This window comes from Oryctolagus cuniculus, chromosome 5, assembly GCF_964237555.1.
Source record: "Oryctolagus cuniculus chromosome 5, mOryCun1.1, whole genome shotgun sequence".
Taxonomy (NCBI): domain Eukaryota; kingdom Metazoa; phylum Chordata; class Mammalia; order Lagomorpha; family Leporidae; genus Oryctolagus; species Oryctolagus cuniculus.
Genome location: NC_091436.1, coordinates 167,647,053 through 167,666,056, shown reverse-complemented (window position 1 = coordinate 167,666,056; position 19,004 = coordinate 167,647,053). Strand labels below are relative to the sequence as shown.

Below are 19,004 nucleotides of genomic sequence, written 5' to 3'. Positions count from 1 at the left end.
AGGATTAGGGGTGTAGGTGAAATTAAAACTGCTCATCAGTGCATGTTAAATTGGGGAGATTATTCCTCATTACCCCGCTGATCTCAGTGTAATCATCAGGTTCCTGAAAAGTGGAACTGAGTGGCCAGAGCTGTGGTATAGGGGTAAAATCACAAGCATTCCATGTGGGCGCCAGTTCATGTCCTGGCTGCTCCACTACTGATCCCACTCCCTGCTAATGGCCTGCAAAAGCAGCAGAAGATGGCTGGCGTATTTGGATCCCTGCCATCCATGTGGGAGACCTGGATGATACTTTTGGCATTGGCCTGGTCCAATCCTGACTTTTACAGTCATCTGGGGAGTGAACCAAGGGATGGAAGATCTCTTCCTTTCTTTCAAATAAATAAGTAAATCTTAAAAAAGAAGAAGAAGAGGAGGAGGAAGAGGAGGAGGAGGAGGCTGGCACTGTGCCATAGTAGGCTAAACCTCTGCCTCTGGCACTAGCATCCCATATGGGCACCCATACAAGTCCCAGCTGCTACTCTTCCGATCCACCCCTCTGCTGTGGCCTGGAAAAGCAGAGGAAAATGGCTCAAGTGCTTGGGCACCTTCACCCAAGTGAGAGACCCAGAAGCTCCTGGCTGCTGACTTCATATGGGCCCAGCTCTGGCCATTGCAACCATTTGGGGAGTGAACCATCAGATGGAAGACCTTTCCCTCTGTCTCTCCCTCTCTCTGTCTGTAACTCTACCTCTCAAATAAATAAATAAAACCTTTAAATAAATAAAAAGAAGTGGAATTGGGCAATGGAAGGGAAAGAACCCAACAGATGGCAGAGAAGGACTTGATCAACCGTTGCTGGGTTTGAAGGTGAGGAAGGGGCCAGGAGATGCCGGTGGTCTATAGACGCGGAGAAAGGTAAGGAAATAGATTCCACAGTGCCTCTAAAAGCTTAACCTTTAGCAATAGTAAGTCCTATTGACTTCTGACCTCCAGAATTGCAAGCTAGTAAGTTGTGTTGTTTAAAACACTAAGCTTGTGGTAATTTGTTCTACAGAAAGACAATGCTCATTCTTACTGTAAAAGATAGATTTCGTCTTCTGAGAAAGAGAAAATTTACTATGATTGCAGGAGAGGGGCAGATAATATTAAAGCCCAAATCAATCTCCTTGTTCAGATACGGGTTTGGGAATTTATGGATTTGGGGTGAATGGGATGTAAGTGGACAAACTAGGTGACTGAACATGATAGGTGCAGAGGAAAGGGTGAAGGAGTCCGGAGAGCACATGCCTTAACAAATCATGCCTTGGCATACTTGATGTGTTTGAAGATGGCCCCTGAGACTTCATCAGAGATGTGTCATTCGACATTTTAACTCTCCAGACAGCCTGAGTTGATCCGTGCTGGTACCTGTCGCAATGTTGGCCGTAGCCAGTTGTGTCTGGTTTTACCAGGTACCCTAGAAAAACTGCTCAGCAGATATTTAGCAAAGCCAGCTATTATGTGATAGCAAGTGACCACACAGCAGGCAGGCAAATGACTAGCATTAGCTGTGAGTAAGTGACGCAGCTAAGGGAAGCAGGGTCCTCTGTTGTCTATGGCTTCAGTCTCAGCAATAGAAAAGTCATGCACAGATGTATCAAACAGTTGTCTCGTTTCTCTCCATATCTCCCCTGTACTATTTTTCCTCCTGTAAAATAACAATTAGGGGCCTGTGTTAAGGCACAGTAGGTTAAGTCACTGCTTGCAACACCAACATCCCATATAGGAGTGCTGGTTTGAGTCCCAGTTACTCCACTTCTGAATTAGCTTTTTGCTAATGCAGCAGAAGATGGACAAAATACTTGGGCCCCTGCCACACATGTGGGAGAACAAGGTTGGGTTTCTGGCTCACAGCTGCGGCCTGGCCTGGACCTGGCTGTTGCAGTCATTTGGGGGTGTGTGTGTGTGTGTGCGGTAAACCACCAGATAGAAAATATCTCTCTCTGTCTCTGCCTCTCTCTCTTTCTTTCTCTCAGTCTCTCTCTCTCTCTCTGTCATTTTGCCTTTCAAATAAATATGTAAAAAATAAAAATATGATTTCTATTTCAATTTAAACATCTATAAATACCATTTGTTCTATACACAGTTGTTGGGTTAAAGGATGTACAGAGGAAATGTGTATATAAAATATCTAAATGTTGCCAAATATCCATAAAGAATGTACAGTTTTGTATTCCTATTAGCAATATAAGAGAATACCTGTTTCCTCATAGCCTTCTCAACAGTTGTTGAACTTTTGGATGTCTGCCACTCGTAATCCATTTTTACTGTGGTACAGCACACAAAACGTGAGGCCTACCCTTTTAACAGATTTTTATGTGCACAGCACAATACTGCTAACTATGTGTACGTTGTGCAACAGGTCTGTAGCAGCTGTTCATCTTGCGCGAATGAAAGTTTATGCCCACTGAACAGCAACTCCCTGTTTTCCAAATCCTTCCATCCCCTGGCAACTAGCATAACATCCTACTTTCTGTTTCTACGAGCTTAATGATTAGATGCCTTATATAAATACAGTCAAACAATGTCTGTCTTTCTGTGACTAGCTTATTTAATTTACCATAATGGTTTCTTATACTGAAGCCTATGACAGGATTTTCCTCTTTTCTTAGGACTAACATTCCATCATATGTATACAGTATCATGCTTTCTCCTTTTGTTCATCCATCATGGACAGTTAAGTTTTTTCCATGTCTTGGCTATTGTGAATCATGCTACAATTAACAGAGGAGTGCAAATATTTCAAGGCCCTATTTTCAATTCTTTGAGATAAATATCAAGCAGTGGGTTTGCTTGATCATAAGGAATTCATTGTAATTTTTTGAGGTACTTCCATGCTGCTTTCCATAGTAATGGTATCATTTTACATTTATACCAACAATATACAAGTGTTCCGATTTCTCCAAATCCTTGGGAACACTTGTTATTTTTTTTTTAAGTTTTTGCCCATATTTTAACCATGTTGTTTGTGTTTTTGCTGTGACTACTAGGAAGTTCTTATATATTTTGAATAGTAACCCCTTATCAAATGTAAGGCAGCAAATGTTTTCTTCCAATCTGCAGGTTGCCTTTTCATTCTGTTGATTATTTTCTAAGCTGTACAGGAGTTTTTTAGTTTGACACAATTCCGCTAAACTGTCTTTGCTGTTGTTGTCTTCTTGCTTGATATCGTATCAAAGAAATCATTACCCAAACCAGTGTCATGAAGATTTTCCATTATTTCCTTTGAGGAATTTTGTAGTTGCAGGCCTTACATTTAAGGCCTCTAGTTCACTTTAAGCTTGTTTTTGTGTGTGGTGTTGGGTAAGGATCCAGTTTTATTCTTTCCCCTATGGATGCACACATTTCCCATCACCACTGGTTGGGGAGACTCTCCCATCCCCTTTGGAGAGGGAGTGCAAACCTTCACTCTCTGCCTTCATGTGCTGCTGTGTGTATGTCTTCGGCTTTGTGTTTTCTCCTCCCGTCAGATTAAGGGCCCACCAGTATGGATGACCTCATCTTGATCTTGTCTGGAAGGACTCTATTGTCAAATAAGCTCATAGACTGAGGTATGGAACCTTAGGACTTCAACATAACCATTGGGGGCACACAGTTCTACCCTTAACAACTAGTCTGGTTTTTTATCTGCTACCCTGGGTAACCAACCCTTGCTTGTACCCCTCTTCAAATTTCAAGTTACAAAGTTTAGCTTGCTTTTTAAAAGTAAATAGGAAAATACTTTTCATAGTTTTCCCTAAGGATGCTTTAGGAAACCAAAGCATAGATTACTTTTAGAAAAATTTAAAAATAACTATTACCAAATATTTTTCAAATTTTAAAATCTTTATTATTTTTGCTAATTATAAATGAATGCATACTCATTATAAAAATTCAAACAATTTAGAAACATCAGTAGAATATAAAACAGATCTGTCTGCGATATATCAGAGGAAGTGAAATAAAAATGCAGATTGTTGATATGTATTAAGTTATTATCCAGGGCTGGCGCTGTGGCGCAGTGGGTTGACACCCTGGCCTGAAGCACTGGCATCCCATATGGGCGCTGGTTCTAGTCCCGGCTACTCCTCTTCCGATCCAACTCTGCTATGGCCTGGGAAAGCTGTAGAAGATGGGCCCCTGCATCCGCGCAGGAGACCTGGAAGAAGCTCCTAGCTCCTGGCTTCGGATTGGCGCAACTCCGGTCATTGCGGCCAATTGGGGAGTGAACCATCGGATAGAAGATCTCTCTCTCTCTCTCTCTCTCTCTGTAACTCTGACTTTCAAATAAATAAATGAATCTTTAAAAAAAGTTATTATCCAACCCTTCTAAACCATTTCTTATTAAATTATTATTATTAAAGTTATTATCCAACTACTTCTAAACCATTTAAAATTTTGGATAAAATGCTTATATAAAAGACATTTTCTTGAAGTCATCAAAAATCTGCCAAGATGTAAGGAATTGGCAGTCTAAAATCGAAGGGGTGGGGCTCAGGGAGGTGAGCAGAGCACAGAGCTCCCAGGAATCCAAGGGCATTTGCTGTTCTGGAAACTTGACTCTTGGTTCTGACACCCTTGTCAGGTGACAGAAAGCAAATGCTATTATCATGGGTGTAAGAAGGGGATGAAAATTAAGAATGGGCGAAAAGGGGTAGACTTTATAGTAAATCGTCAGTGAGCTCTCACCAGGCATCTATAAGAAAACTCGTTCTGAAACTGAACTGAGGTATCCTAGAGGGCAGGGATACCCACCTCTGAGAAACAGGAAGGTGCAGCATAAACATTTCTTCTACATGGTCAGAACTTCTTAAGGGTGAACTTACTGGTAGGCATTTTGTCTCATAGTTAAGATGTTCCTGGATACTGTATCAGAGTGCTTGGGTTTTAGTCCAGGCTCCATTCACCATTCTGGCTTCCTGTTCATGTACACCCTGGGAAACAGCAAGTTATGGATCACATGTATGGGGTCCTGCCACCTACTCAGGGGTAGGATTGAGATCCTGGCTCCCAGCTTCAATTCTGTGTGACTCTGGCCACTGCAGGCATTTGGGGATTGAACAGAGGATGAGAGCTCTTTTCTGTGTGCGTGTGTGTGTGTGTGAAAAATGAATGCATGAGTGAAGAAGAATAATAAACCGACAAGTATATTCTTATAGAATTACTTTGGAAAGCATTGTGGTAGTTTCTTGTGAAGCTAGTCCTTCACCTACCACCTGACCCAGTAGCTCTATCCCCAAGAAAAACAAAGATGTACATTTGTTAGTTGCTCATTTATATGAATAAGGTTGATCGTGTATTTCAGAGTCATTCATAATGTCCAAGGCCTGGGGAAACTGTTGAAATGTCCATGAACTGGTAAATGGATAAATAAATTTTGGCATATTTATATCATGAATTACTCCTGAGCATAGAAAAAGAACATGTTACTGCTACATTTAGCAACATAGGTAGATCTCAAAAATATGGTGCTGAACAAGAGTAGGTAGACACAAAGGAGTACAAATTGCATGACTGCATTTACATACGATTTTAGAGCAGTCTCAGCTAATCTGTAATGACAGGGAGCACATTAGTGACTCTTTGGGGATGACTGTGGGGGAGATAAGACCTCAAATGGACATGAGAAATTTCTCGATAAAAACGTTATATATCTTGACATTGGAGGTGCTTACAGAGTTGCAAACATTTTCCTCAAGTCGCTGATATGTTTAAGTAAAGGAAGCAAGTTTTATGTAACTGATAATTAAAAGCAAGTTTTATATAATTGATATTTTGGTAGCTTTGTTTAAAATGTAAAAACAACAGCATAAAAGTGATCCCAGACTGGTAGAGCCACTTGGAACCTGGCACCAGATAGAGATTACTGTATCTCAGCCTTCAAAAAAAATCTGCACCAATAATTTTTCATGGACATTGCCTAACACACAATAAAAAATAATGAGGCATACACAGATACCTTGTATCACTGGTGAAAAGTGTAGAGAAACTTCAGTTTGCAAATCAAACTTGCAAAGACTTTATGTAGTGAAATGATCAGCTGTAGGTTGTAAAACAGTCATTTTCACTATGCTTCAAGGAAAAAAATATGTATGCAGACAATGCAACCCCATAAAAAGTGACCATGGAAATCTGAAAAAGAACCAAATAGAACAAAAGGTAGAAAACTGAACTTTAAATATTTGCTGGATGATTTTTAACAGAAGACTCAACTTTTCTGTAGAGAAAATTAGTAAATTGAAATGCAGGTTACAATATTAATCAGAATTTTATGCAAAATATGAAAGAAGGATTAGAAGATATTGAAAATAAAATGAACTCTAACATGTCTAACTGGATTTCCAAAGAAGTGGAAAAAGAGAATGAGAGAGTCAGTGTTTGAGATGAAGTCTAGGAACATTCTAGAACTAAGGACTACCTATTCACAAATACAAGAAGCCTACACATAAAAAATATTTTCATCCAGCCTTAAATAAGTATCACATTAAAATAACACATATTGATAAAAGTGAGGAAAGACAAAGACAACATCTTAGAAGAGTTACTTTCAAAACATTATTGATTAGAGTGAATATTATCAACTGAACTTCTCAATAGCAACAGTTTAAACCAGGAGGCAATACACTGAAAAAAAAATAATTGCCAATTCTGGTTATAAAACAAACAAGAAATGTTTTTTTAAATGAGTTTTTAAAAATTCTTTTTCAGGTAAATGGAAGCCAAGAGTTCGCTCTCAGCTGACCCTATCAAGGAAATGTTAATGCATGTACTACAGGCAAAAGATCATAGTCCCAGACCTGCAGGAAAGAATGAAGAACAATGAACGAGGTAAATGTCTGGATAAATCTGAAGGAAAAGTAAACAATACTAGTTTTCAGTTGAACTGAAACAAACAAACAAACAAACAAACAAGAGTTAATATAAGAAAAACATATGTGATAGGGCTTCAGAATTTTCACAGAATATTCACATTATCTTTCAGTTCCATTTCCCACAAACATTTTGAAGAGCCCGCATATACTTTTGTGTGTGTATGTATTTGCTTGCTGTATGACATATCTTTTTATTTTTAAATATTTATTTATTTATTTCAAAGGCAGAGTTATAGAAAGAGGGAGAGAGAGAAAGAGAGAGGGAGAGAAAGAGAGAGAGAGAGAGAAGAGGTCTTCCATTCACTGGTTCACTCCCAAATGGCCACAGTGTCTAAGGCCGGGCCAGACTGGAGCCAGGAGCCAGGATCCAGGAACAGGGATCATCCTCTGATGCTTTCCCAGGAACATTAGAATGGAGCAAGGTTGGAAGTGGAGCAGCCTGGACCTGAATGGATAACCATATGGGATGCCAGCATAGCAGGTGGTGGCTTAACCCAATATGCCACAATGCCAACCCTTGTATATTAAATATTACAACGAAAGAGGTTTTTAAAAACTTGAAGCACTGCTCACAACAAAAAAACGGTCTTCACATCTTCCTTGAATATCCATTGATCATAGATGAAAGGGTTCATTTAAGGACCTCTATTCTCTCAATTCTATTCATTTGGCCAATTGGTCTGTCCTTCTGCCAGTACCAAACTGTTTTGAATAAAACAGATTTGTAGTAAGTTAAGAAAAGCTCATTTTAATTTGTGAGGCAGAGAGACAGACAGACACAGAGAGAGAACTCCTATCCCCTGGCTCACTGAGCTGGGTGAAACGGGGAGCTGGGAATTCCATGCACATCTCCCACAGGGGTAGCAGGAACCAGTTAGTAGAGCCACTGCCTTTCAGGGTCTGCATTAGCAGGAAGCTGAAGTCAGGAGTGGAGCCAGGAATCTGACCCAGGCACTCTGATGTGGAATGCGAGTATCTTAACTGCGAGGCTAAATGCGCGCCGCAGATTTATAATAAGGCTTACATCTGTGAAGGCTTGGAAAACCATAGCTCACAATGAAGATCTCTGATCGACTCTGCTCCGGCCTTCCTGTCTTTCACTCTCACGTTCCGCCAAGACAAGCCGTAGAAACTGGAATCCCTCTTTCCTAAAGTGAGTCGTGGGCCACATAGCCCCTTCTTCTCAGACAGCCATGGAGCTTAAAGATAGGACTCCAGTCTGTCCCCTTCTTCTCAGACAGCCATGGAGCTTAAAGATAGGACTCCAGTCTGTCCCCTTCTTCTCAGACAGCCATGGAGCTTAAAGATAGGACTCCAGTCTCTCCCCTTCTGCATCCCCGCTGGCCATCAGGGAAGCAAGACTCATTCCAGAGGACCCCGCCCCAGACCAGGGAGGGAGAAGGGCTGCAGCAGAGGGGCCGAGGTGAATCTGCGCTTTCCCACCTGGTCTGTTTCCAGTGGCTCCTGCGCTTCTTGTCAGTCACATTCCTGCACAGCTGCCCTGCCTCCTCATTACACTTCCTCCTCGGTGTAATAGCCAGTGGCTTGCTTTGTGCCTTCAGCTCTGCATGCTGAAGACTGTGTGCCATGAAGTGGTCACCAAGTGAATTTGTTACGCCTTTCTCTGGTGAACCTGTGAGCAACCCAGGGACCGTCACCTTTTCCAGCCCCTGCAGTTGCTTTGGTAGTACTGGTCTCTTAACAGTATTGTGTTCCAATCCATGAGCAGGGGCTATCTTCCCACTTACTTGTTTTCTTTGATTCCTCCGCAGTGTTTTATAGATTTCAGTGTACACATCTTTCTCTCCTTTGATTTCACATTAAATAAAGTTTTATTTATATATTTAATTATTTATTTATTTTAAATGGTAGAGTGATGGAGAGAGAGAGAGAGAGAGAGAGAGAAATAGAGACAGAGCGGTCTTCCATCTGCTAGTTCACAACAGCCAGAGCTGGGTCAGGTGGAAATCAGGAGACTGGAACTCCATCTGGTTCCCTCACGTGAGTGACTGGGGCCCAAGTACTTGGAACATCCTCTGCTGCCCTCTCAGTTGCATTGGAAGCAGAGCGGCTAAGACCTGAACCAAGCACTCTAATACAGGATGGTAGCATTGCAAGCAGCAGCTAACCCTGCACCACAACGTTGACCCCATCTTCCACCTCTTTGATTATGTTAATTCCTAAGAGTTTTGTTTCTTTGTATGCTATTGTAAAAGGAGTTGTTTTTCTTGATTTCCTTTTCAGATTGTTCATTGTTATTGTATAGAAATGTAACATAGTTTTGCATGTTGTTTTTGTATCTTGCAACTAGACTGAATTCATTTATTAGCTCTAACAGATTTTTGTGAAATCTTTAAGCTTTATAGTTAATATTTTAAAATGTTCATGTAACATTTATATAAACTGATTACCTAATAGGCCATGAAAAACACCTCAATAAAACTTAAATTAGAAATTCCTCAGGCCACACTCTCTGACATCAGTGAAACGCTGTTAGAAGCTGAGGACACAAGGGCTGGTATAGAGATGCAGTGTGTTAAGCCACTTCTTGAAACGCTACCATCCCATATTCTAGATTTGGCTTGATTCCTGGCTGCTCTGTTTCCCATTCAGCTTCTTGCTAATGCACCTGGGAGAATAGCAGAAGATGGCCCAAGTACTTGGGTCCCTGCCAACCATGTGGGAGACCTGGATGGAGCGCTGGACTCTTGGCTTCGGCCTGGCCCAGCCATGGCTGTTGTGGCCATTTGGGGAGTGAACCAATAGATGGAAGATATCTCTGTGTCTCTGTCTCTCACTCTGTTACTCTTCCTTTCAAATAGATAAATCTTTTTTAAAACAGTTAAGAACACATCAAAAAACCAAATACACATACTATACATACATACATGAGAGAGATTGTTATGTTAAATACCTTTTGAATTTAAGAAAAAAAAAACTTAACACTGTACTTATTAAAAAAGAAATGCAGGGGTCAGCATTTGGCACAGTGGTAAAAATGCTACTTCGGGCTTGGGGCACCTGCATCCCACGTCAGAGTGCCTGGTTTGAGTCTTAACTTCACTCCCGGTGGCTCCTCTTCCCATCCAGTCTCTGTTATGGCCTGGGAAAGCAATGGAAGACAGCCCAAGACCTTGGGCCCCTGCACCTTCATGGGAGACCTGGAAGAAGCTACTGGCTCCTGGCTTCAGATCAGCTCAGCTCTGGACATTAATGGTAATTTGGGGAGTGAACCAGTGGATGGAAGATCTCAATCTCTCTCTGGCTCTACCTTTCCCTCCAGCTCTTTCAAATAAATAAAATAAATCTTAAAAAAAAAATAGACTTAGGGAAAATTTGTAAATGAAGGATCTGTTGCCTGCAGAGTCCAAAAGGGCCCAATTGGGCTTGTTTCAGTGTTGGTGGTATGAGGGGCAACTGCTGCTTCTGAAAGTATCAGCGTGGTGAGGCCCCGTCCTGTGTCGGGGCGGGGGTCCAGCCCCATCCTGTTGGGGGACAGGGGTCCAGCCTCATCCTGTGTTGGGGGCAGGGGTCCAGGCCCTGTCCTGTTGGGGGGCATGGGTCCAGGCCCCATCCTGTTGGGGGGCAGGGGTCCAGGCCCCGTCCTGTGTCGGGGGCAGGGGTCCAGCCCCGTCCTGTTGGGGAGCAGGGGTCCAGCCCCATCCTGTGTTGGGGGCAGGGGTCCAGGCCCCATCCTGTTGGGGGGCAGGGGTCCAGCCCCATCCTGTGTTGGGGGCAGGGGTCCAGGCCCCATCCTGTTGGGGGGCAGGGGTCCAGGCCCTGTCCTGTTGGGGAGCAGGGGTCCAGCCCCATCCTGTGTTGGGGGCAGGGGTCCAGGCCCTGTCCTGTTGGGGGGCAGGGGTCCAGGCCCTGTCCTGTGTGCGGGGCGGGGGTCCAGTCCCCGTCCTGTGTTGGGGGCAGGGGTCCAGCCCCGTCCTGTGTCGGGGACAGAGGTCCAGGTCCCATCCTGTGTGGGGGTCAGGGGTCCAGGCCCTGTCCTGTGTGTGGGGTGGGGGTCCAGGCTCTTTCATGTTCTGCACATCCTGAATGGCTCTGTCACAGGAACCTCTGCGAAAGAGAATGCCATGAGGGCAGTGCTGTTCCTGTACTCTTGGAGGAACCTGGATGTGGTTAAGACCTGGCCTGCAAGGATTCTGTGTTTAAAGTCTGCTCCAATCTCTGACTAGTCTCTGGGTCACATGTGTGCATTGTGTACACGTGGAGTAGACTCCAAACAATGCGGCTAAGACTAGGAGAACCCATCTGGAATTGGAGCCGCTGCTAGGTGGCCAGTCTGTCAGAGTTTGTCCAGGACTCTCCTTGGTTGAGTACTGACAGTCCTTTATTCTGGGAGCCCCTATCGGTTCTAGGAAGAGTGGATGACCGCTCACTCCAAATGCTTCCCAGCAGAGAGTCTACAGCTTGAATCCGGCGAAGGGCGTAAGCGAATGAACGAAGACCATCAGGAGGAATATTGTAGATTCGAGAGTCTCCACGACGCAGCATTCACGTTGTGTTGCGGACAGAATGCTTGTGTCCTTCTCATATTTGTGTGTTGACGTCCAAGGAGTGGGGCCTTTGGGAGGTAGTTAGGTCAGGAGATGAAGGCTCTCATGAACGGGATCATTATAAGAAGAGAATAGGAACTGCTTCTTTCTCTTGCCATGTGAAGATGCAGGAAGAAGACTGCCGGTCAGCCAGGAAGCAAACCTGCTAGCTTCTTGATTTTGCAGTTCCCGGCCTCCAGAACTCTGAAAAATAAATATTTGCTGTTGAAGCTCCCCTACCTATGGTGACTTGTTATGACAGCCTGACCTAAGACATGATGTTCAGCGGAAAGAGAATCTCTGGAGACAGCCACTCAAGATGATCAAATCATTGGGATTATTGATAAAAAGGCCTGTAAACTGTATTTAATTATGTGAAAGAAAATGAGGAATGAATGAGAAAACAGGCACTCTCAGAAGAAAAATGAAAAGTATTAGTGAGAACCAAATAGAAATTTCATCTTGAAAACAAATTTTTAAAAAATGGCAATATAACTAACAGAAAGAAAGAGAAGAGAATAAACAATCTCGTGGACCTTTGGTGTGACTTAGAGGTAAGGTAATTGGTGTCCCCAAAATGTTGAGAGAGAGAGAGAGACAAATGAGCAAAAATCAACTCCTCAAGTTCAATGAACGAGTGAGAAAATTAACGAGTACTATAGAACCTCTATGATATCAGAATAAAATAATCTATTAAAAGAACTATAATTGGGGGCTGGCTTTTTGGTAAAGTGGGTAAAGCCGCTACCTGTGATACTGGCATTCCATATGGGCTCCGGTTCATGTCTTGGCTGCTCCACTTTCCTTTTTTGTTTTTAAAGATTTATTTTATTTGTTTGAAAGGCAAAGTTACAGAGAGAGGTAGAGACAGAGAAAGAGAGAGAGAGAGAGAGATCTTCTGTCCATTGGTTCACTTCCCAAATGGCTGCAACAGGTGGAGCTGAGCTGATCCAAAGCCAGGAACCAGAAGCCTCCTCCAGGTCTCCCACGTGGGTGCAGGGGCCCAAGGACTTGGGCCATCCTCCACTGCCTTCCAGGCCGCAGCAGAGAGCTGGATTGGAAGCGGAGCTGCCGGGACTTGAACTGGCACCCATATGGGACGCTGGAGCTTCAGCCCAGGGCTTTAACCTGCTGCACCACAGTGCCAGCCCCTGCTCCACTTTCTCTCCAGCTCCCTGCTAATGGTCTGGGAAAAGCAGGGAATATGGCCCAAATACTTGCCACCCATGGGGGAGACCTGGCTGAAGCTCTTGGCTCCGGTCTGTCTCAGCCCTGGCCAACGTAGGCACTTGGGGAGTGAACCAGTATATGGAAGACCTTTGTTTCTCTCTGTCTCTCCCTCTCTCTCCATAACTCTGACTTTCAAATAAATAAAATAAATCTTTTTTTTAAAAAAATTATCACTTTGGGCAGAGTTTTAATAGTACTATTTAAGGAAAATTGGATAGTTATTATTAAAAATGTATGGTAAGTGTGGGCACCCAGCACAGCAGTTAAGGTGCCGCTTGGGAAAGATGACCGATCAACGTGCTTGGGTTTGAGTGCCAGCTCTGCTCTAGTTCCCGAGGATGCTCGCCCTGGGAGGCGGCAGGTGACTACGCAAGTACTTGAGTTCCTGCTACCCATGTGGGGAACCCAGGTGAGTTCCAGGCTCCAGGCTTCAGCCTGGCCCAGCGCTGGATGTTGTGGGCATACGGGGAGTGAACCAGAGGTAGAAGATCTTTATTTGTCTCTCTCTGTCTTTCAAATAAGCAAATAAAATTATTTTAAAAAAAACCTCTTTACAGTAGTTTAGCCTGTTTGTTGAGTGTAGACATCATGTCCATGCTTGTTTTACAGTCCCTCCCATTGCTCCTGGGCGTGTTCTGTGGGAAAGCCCCACTCCTCTCAGTCAGGCTGGGTGCAGGTATTAGGAGAACTCACGCTCATGTATTCAGGTCTCTTGACTACCTGTGTCTGATGAGCAACAGGCTCGGTGGATCTGTAGCCCCTCTGTTCCCAGTCCCATTTTCTCCTCCTCCGTTTTTTAGAACTTTCTCATAGAGGACATATACAGTCCTGCAGCCAGCTCTCCGCTGTGTTCCTCTTTCTGAAAATATCTGATTTGTCCCACTCTCTTTGCTGCTTCCTCCCATCTACACCCACCTTCTTCCCCTCCAGGCTGTTTAAACTGGAAACACGACCCACGTCCAGGGCAGCAAGGTCACGAACACAGTCGTGGGCAGGCTTCCTGGGCCTCTGCCTTCAATTACACCCTAAAGGGGTATCTTTTCCTTGGGAAGGAGTTGCTTACCTGTCTGGCTCTCAAAGAACCCCCTGGGTGGGTATTAGGATGGAGGAAGGCTCTGGCTCTTCCTGCCATGGGCACTCTTCCAAAGCCAGTCACCTAGGGTCTGCATTGTCCCAACTCATTCTTACAAAGGCAGTGGGCAAACTACAAGAACCTTTGGAGGAGTGGGCTCATGACCAGGAGACATGCCGCCTGTTTACTCATTCATTTAGAAAGTGTTGATTGAGCTCCTACTGAATGCCCACCCCATCCCAGGCGTTATGAATAATGGTAATAATAATAGCAATTGCTGGGGCTTCGGCGGCACCCATCTAAGTGACTAGGATATGTTAACTCCACAGACAAGTAAATTAGGCTTTAACCCCAGGGGAAATACACACACACACACACACACACACACACACACGTAGTGTGATATAAACAATGATAAATGGGCACAGGCCAACACACTGAACCCACCACAAAAGGATGAGGTTCAAACATCTGCTGAACTGGTTGCCCGGGTTACAGGGGCTGTCCTCTTACTACTTCCTGGCCCGCTCAGCTCAGTGGGCTTCAGTACCAGGACGTTTGCCAGGGAAGGGTACACACAGTTCTCTCTCAGTCAGAAGTTTTCTTGCTCCAGGGCTGCTTCTTACAGGGTGTAATGGCTTGACAACATTCCCCTCCTTTTGTCCTCAGAGTCGGTGGGACGGTGACATTTCCGTGTGACAGCTATGCAGCGCCTGACACTCTGGCAGCTAGGAGGGGCATGAATGCCTAGGAGTTTGCTCCCTGTGATGAGAAGATTCTGAAAGATGCAGCCAAGGGAAGGCTCTTGGAGGTGCCCATCCCCCAGCAGCAGTTTTCAACATGTGGTCCCAATCACGAAACATAGCATCCCTTGGTACCCTGGGCCCGTAGCCATCTGGGTGTCAACAACTCTAATTCCAAAGTTTCAGGAGTCACATTAGTCTCTTTTCTTAGACTGTTGGTTTGCCTGAAAAGATCCTTTTTTTAAGATTTAAAAAAAATTATTTGAAAGGGAGAGTTAACAGAGAGACAGAGGGAGGGCTAGATAGAGATCTTTCATCTCCTGTTTCACTCCCTAAATTGGGCCAGGCTGAAGCTGGGAGCACAGAGCTTCCTCCAGGTCTCCCACGTGGGTGCAGGGCCCAAGCACTTGGGCATCCTCCTCCTTCTCAGGTATACTAGCAGGTGGCTGAACTATCCTTTATACCCATCCAACGACAGGTACAAATTCTTACGTAGATATTTCTCCACAATGGCATATTTAGAAAGAAGCCAATGAACATTTACTCTTAGCACCTGTGAACCCAAATATAGCTTGTGACTGGTTCTTATATAGCCCTTGGACTGAGGAAGGTTTTAGAGCTTTGAAAGTTTGTTAAAAAACAAAAACCAGAAACAGGCACCACGAAGTGGCAGGTACAAGATAGTCCTCTAATACTTTGCTCTCTGCTCACCCTTTCATTTGGATAATACGTCAAAGATCTTATTTAATTAATTTGGATTTAACTTTCATTTTTCTTTTGTAAATGTAGCCTAGTGTCCAGATCCATCAAGGAATAAAGTTTTCCTCATGTCCTGAGTTGGGTGTTCTGTTGGTGACATTTAAACTTTGCACTGCTTTTGTCACTCGCTAATGCCCTGAGCGGCTCCAAAGACTCTATGGTGGCTCATTTCTATTTGCCCTGAAAGCTCTTGATGTTCTGCAAAGCTGTCAGGTTTTCAGTCACAATCCCCCGCCCCCCCGACTGGTCCAGACTGCCAGAGCAACACCTGCACAGTGGCCAGGGAGCACCCTCGAGGTCACCTAGAGGTCACCCCTTGCTTCATTTCTAATATGGTCTCCACCCCAGGAGCAGATGAAGCCTCATTGCACAGCCTGTTGAGGCCTGTTTCTGAATTGCACCTGTGTAGACCTGTACTCATCCCACACCTGATGAAAAGCCCTCCCCCATGGATTCGTTGCCCCTCCAAATAAAAGACACCTGACTCTGCTTCTCATGCAGTCATGGCTTTGGAAATGATTGACGTGTCTCCTTCTTCGCTGCAAATACGTTACTCTGTGTGACAACTTGTGTTGTATTTCTTCTGTCTCATCAGGAAGTGGGCCGGCAGTGTGGGGCCAACTTGTTTTACAACTGCCTGTCATCTTCCTGGAGAGGAACAGTGCCCTGTGCTTCATTCCCCACCGGCCAGTGCTTATCAAGAGGACACAAAGAAGAACAAAGTTAAATTCGCTCTGAATCCTGGGAGAACAGTAGAGGAGCTGGACTTGAAAGTGGATACGGTGTGATGAGCTCTGCCTGCTGAGCTCAGATAACACATATAAAAGGATGTGGACTTAATATTCCACTGTAGGGGCCGGCACTGTGGCATAGTAGGTTAAGCCGCTGCCTGTGACACTGACATCCCACACGGGTGCCGGTTTGAGACCTGGCTGCTCCATTTCCAATCCAGCTCCATGCTAATACACCTGGGAAAGCAGCAGAAGATGGCTCAAGTGCTTGGGCTCCTGCCACCCACATGGGAGACCTGGAAGAAACTCCTGGCTTCTGGCTTCGACCTGGCCCAGTGCTGGCATCTGCAGAGTGACCAGTGGATAGAAGTGCTGTCTCCCTCTCTGTGACTCTGCTTTTCAAATAAATAAAAAATAAATCTCTTAGAAATATCCCATTGTAGGCTGTGCTCTTAAGGTGGACATTTTGGTTGCCTTCAGTGTTTCTTCTATTAAAATAATGTTGACATTCATAACTGTACATAATTCTATGTAGGAGCAGAATTGTTGGGTTAAAGTCCATGTGCTGAGAGACTAAACACAGCAGTGGACAACTGCCAAACTACAGCCAGCCCCCCATTTCCATGGGATTAACTGACCAGGGATCAGAAATATTTTACAAAAATGTATCTGTACTTAAAATTTTAGACTATTTTTCCTTATTCTCTAAACAGTATAGTAAGTTTAATAACTACTTACTAGCTTTCACACTGTGTTAAGTGTTATTCCTAGAGATTTTTTTAAAAGTATGTACAGATTATATACAAAGACTGCATCATCTTATAATAGGGAGTTGAGCATCTGTGGATTTTGGCGTCCGTGGTGGGAAGGGAGTCCTGGAACCCTTGCCCCATGGGTTCCAAGGGATGACTGGTGACATAAAAACAGAACTCTGACAGCAGTCTGCAGCCACCAGCCAGGAAGCCAAGTAGTCATGTCGGTAGCTCTTGCCTCCAGATGGTTGGGACTTGATGAGTCACTGGCAGCTTCCCTGCTTTTGTCCCTGCTGCCTACCAAGGACCAGTCGAGAAAAGCTAATACATGCCCTGAATGGGATGACCCCCTTCAACTTACCTGGTTCACGCTTTCCCGCGCTGACAGCCTCAGTTTTCCACTACAAAGCTTTCACAGTCCCTCTGCCTGCCTTTGAGTCTCCGCCTAAACACAAGTGTGGTGGCTGATTCTCCTGAGATGAAAAACACTGAATAAATAGCCTTTGTTCTCATTTATTTCCAGTTACAGTGGAGCTTCCAGTAAGACATGTTCTACACTCCCTGTTGCATGAAGGCCAGCCTTTGACTAGGGCTGGTCTCCACAGAGGCCCTTGTGACTTGCTGCTGTCAGTGTGGTAAGTCAGCTCTGGGTCTAAACTCTGCTCTTTCTGTGTCAAGTTCCTTGACTAATGATGCTCAGCTTGGCACTCAGGTCTTTTGTTATTTCATAAGACTTTATTTGGTTTATTTGAAAAGCAGAGTTACAGAGAAAGAGAGAGAAAGAGATACAGAGACAGAGATCTTCCATCCACCGCTTCACTCCCCTAATGGATGCAATGGCCAGGGCTGGACCAGGCAAAGCCGGGAGCCTGGAACTCTGTCCGGGTCTCCCACATGGATGGCAGGGGCCAAGCACTTGGGTCGCCTTCTGCTGTTTTCCCAGGGATATCAGCAAGGAGCTGAATTGCAAATGGAGCAACTGGGACTCAAACTGTTGTCCATATGGGATGCAGGCAGCAGCTTAACCTGCTACGCCATACATCAGCTCCAGCTAGGGCTTTCTAAGACCCAGGGAGTGGTTCGCATTAATTTGGCCTCCTTCGTGGAATCAGGGCAACTTTCGTCAGTCCACTTTGCTGTCTTCCATTTTGCTGAGTTGTGTTGTGTTGTGTCGTCTAGCAAGTGTTGTTTGTCCTAAGAAGGAGAGTCAGGGGCAGAACACAGGCACAGGCCCTACTTGGCTGTTTTCTGAGCTACCCTCACTTTTCACTGGACTGGCATCCACGTGAACACGTTTTGCTGCAGGCAACTGATAAAGCTGGCTGGGGTTCTCAGTCTGTTTTTTTTTTTTTTTTTTTTTTTTTGACAGGCAGAGTGGACAGTGAGAGAGAGAGACAGAGAGAAAGGTCTTATTTTACCGTTGGTTCACCCTCCAATGGCCGCAGTGGCCGGTACACCGCGCTGATCCGATGGCAGGAGCCAGGAGCTTCTCCTGGTCTCCCATGGGGTGCAGGGCCCAAGCACTTGGGCCATCCTCCACTGCACTCCCGGGCCACAGCAGAGAGCTGGCCTGGAAGAGGGGCAACTGGGACAGAATCCGGCGCCCCGACCGGGACTAGAACCCGATGTGCCGGCACCGCAAGGTGGAGGATTAGCCTAGTGAGCTGCGGCACCGGCCCTCTCAGTCTGTCTTGAGAGGTCTTGCCTGCCTGGCTTGATCCACAGTGTTCTTTCTGGCTGTCTGCCTCCAGGAGGAGCAGATTGTTGAGTCCGCGTTTGGAGGTGGCTCACTGTCTGTCTAGGACTGAGATGCCAGACGCACAAGCCGTGCATTCCCACTGACTACCGCCAGGTCTCACGAAGTTGTCTGAGTCTACATCCTCTCCCTGATCTTGGAAACCTCCTGCTTCCTACACGTTCTCTGAGTATCCTCCTTATCTCACAGTCTCTCTCTAAATGGTGTAATTTCATCAGGAATCATCGCATCTTTGAGGGACTACTCTAGAAAACATTTGATTTGAGCAAACTGGTTAATCTGAAAGGAAGGAAAACAGCATTCCGCAGACTCAATGAAAGTCATTTTTTGTCCGGGGTGGGATGGGGGGAGGTTTGTTACGCAGAGGCCTCCAAATAAAATTCTGAAGCAAAAATTGCTTCACTGAAGTATTCTTTGACTAAAACTGAGGAGCATTTGGGCCAACTTAAGCCAGAACAAAGAGCCTCTTCCTAAGAAATCTCCCACCCCTGTTTCGTCTCCATTGGCTTTCCTGTATCTGGCTGTTCTTCCCTCTTTCATTC

General features: G+C 44.9%; 1 long non-coding RNA gene across 4 annotated transcripts in view; it reads left to right on the top strand.

The window, feature by feature from the left end:
- LOC127493224 (uncharacterized) overlaps positions 1–16,372 on the top strand; it is a 62,512-nt gene extending 46,140 nt beyond the window's left edge. Inside the window, exons 3-5 of one of the 4 annotated variants that reach the window (XR_011388858.1) lie at positions 6,709–6,828; positions 9,963–10,088; positions 15,819–16,372. This is a non-coding gene — a long non-coding RNA (uncharacterized lncRNA). Of the gene's footprint in view, positions 1–6,708; positions 6,829–9,962; positions 10,258–15,818 lie in introns of those variants that run through there. The other 3 variants (XR_011388856.1, XR_007923342.2, XR_011388857.1) reach the window with 3 other exon arrangements.
- Positions 16,373–19,004: the final 2,632 nt, after the last annotated feature.